Source organism: Elephantulus edwardii, unplaced genomic scaffold (assembly GCF_000299155.1).
Source record: "Elephantulus edwardii isolate Elephantulus edwardi_28Jun2011 unplaced genomic scaffold, EleEdw1.0 scaffold00045, whole genome shotgun sequence".
NCBI lineage: Eukaryota > Metazoa > Chordata > Mammalia > Macroscelidea > Macroscelididae > Elephantulus > Elephantulus edwardii.
The window spans coordinates 16090718-16092651 of NW_006399795.1; the positions used below are offsets into that span (position 1 = coordinate 16090718).

The window sequence follows — 1934 nt, forward strand, 5'->3', positions numbered from 1 at the left end:
GTACAGGAAGAGGTTCTTCCTTCTCTAGCAGAGCATCTGGTGAATTTGAAACGCACACCTCTGGGATTACAATTCAGCTTCTTGCCACTAAGCCACCAGAACTTCCACATCTTATCAATTTAAAGTGAATGTATGGATGTGGATTTGAGCCCAGTTGTTCAGAGCAGGCAGATGCCCGGAGCGCTAGCAAATCCGGAGAGCTGCCCAGGGGCTGCGCATGCGCTGTCTTCCCACCTGAGTGGTCCAACATGGGTTCTCCCGAGCCCTGCTATAGTCTAAAGCTGCTGTTTTCAGATTAACTCTCGTGACATTTCAGAAAATACAAAGGAGATAAGTACTTCTCTACATATCTGCCTTTTTCAGACTCACCCTCCCAGAAGATGCAAAGAAATACTTTGACAAGGAGACTCGAGTCCTGGAGGCCCCAATGACCATCTGGGTGGCTGACCAGGTCAGTGTGCTGACCACATCAGTGTGGCTCCATATGGGTAGAGCCCCTCGCCTCAAGTCCCAGGAAGCTGGCTGCTCTAGTGCTGAGCTCTGTGTCTGCAGTCTGCCCTCACCTGCCTCCCAGGACAGGTCCTGATGACTGTAGCAGCCAGAGGTGACTGCTGCCCAGCAACCAAAAACACACGGAAGAAGTGACAGGCAGTGTATAGACCAGAGGGGAGTCCAGACAGTCTAGGAGGCTCCAGATCCTATCCCAGTCAGCTTGGCCCAGGCCAGCAAACCCACTCATACACACTCACACACATACGAAAAAATGAACATGTTCATACTCAGGGTACCACACCCTCATAGACATACAAAGGTGCTCACGTGTACACAAATAATGTAGCATAAACACAATATGTGCGCGCACTCACACAGATGTACATGTGAGCACCCAGCACGTTACACACCCAGAGGCACACATAGCACAGATTGCACACATTCATACAAATCAAAAGACATATTGCACTAGGCATATCTGCTGTCAAGAACCTCCTTAAAGTGCTAAAAAGTGAAGATGTAACTTTAAGGACTGAGGTACCCCTGACAAAGCCGTAGGATTTTCAGTTGCTTCATATGCTTATAAAAGTTGGAAAGTTAATAAAGAAGAGTGGCAAGAAGCTGAGCTGCAATCCCAGAGGCATGTAGTTTGAATCCACAGCTGCTCTGCGAGAGAAGGATGGGCAGTCTCCCCCCCCACCCCGTGCAATTAACTGCCTCTGAAAACCAGCCAGAGGACCACCTCTGAGTTGGTTCCGACTCTACAGTGCACAACAGCAACAAGAAAAATCGATACCTTTAAGTTGTGGTGTTTGGAAAGAATATTTAATATACCATGGACTGCCAAAATAACAATCATGTCTTGGAAGTGATAGAACCAAGATGCCCCTTAGAAACAAGGTTGGTGAGACTTGTTCTCAGCTACTCTGGACATGTTGTCAAGAGAAGCAAATCTTTGGAAAGGGACATCATCATCCTTGCAAAGGTGGAAGATCACAGAAAGACCGGTAAGACCTTCAACGAGATGGAATGACACAGTTATGACAACAATGGCCTTAAGCAGAGCAGAGATAGTGAAAATGGCACAGGATTGGGCAAGGTGTCAATCCATTGTTAAGAGAGTCACTATAAGTTGTAGTCAACTCTATGGCACCTAACAACAAGAACTACTACACAGAGGTACACACATGTACATAACAGCAACCACCACACAGGGGTACACACGTATACATACCAGAAGCCACCTCACAGGGGTACACACGTGTACATAACAGCAGCATCTACATGGGTACGCATGTACATACCAGCAGCCACCACACAGGGGTACACGCATGTACGTAACAGCAGCATCTACATGGGTACACGTGTACATAACTGCAACCACTACACAGAGGTACACATGTGTACATAACAGCAACCACCACACAGGGGTACACACGTGT

The 1934-nt window shown here is 47.5% G+C and overlaps 1 pseudogene; it reads left to right on the top strand.

Annotated features, from left to right (window-relative positions):
• The window catches only part of LOC102845956, a 99503-nt pseudogene that overhangs the window by 84046 nt on the left and 13523 nt on the right, over positions 1-1934 (top strand).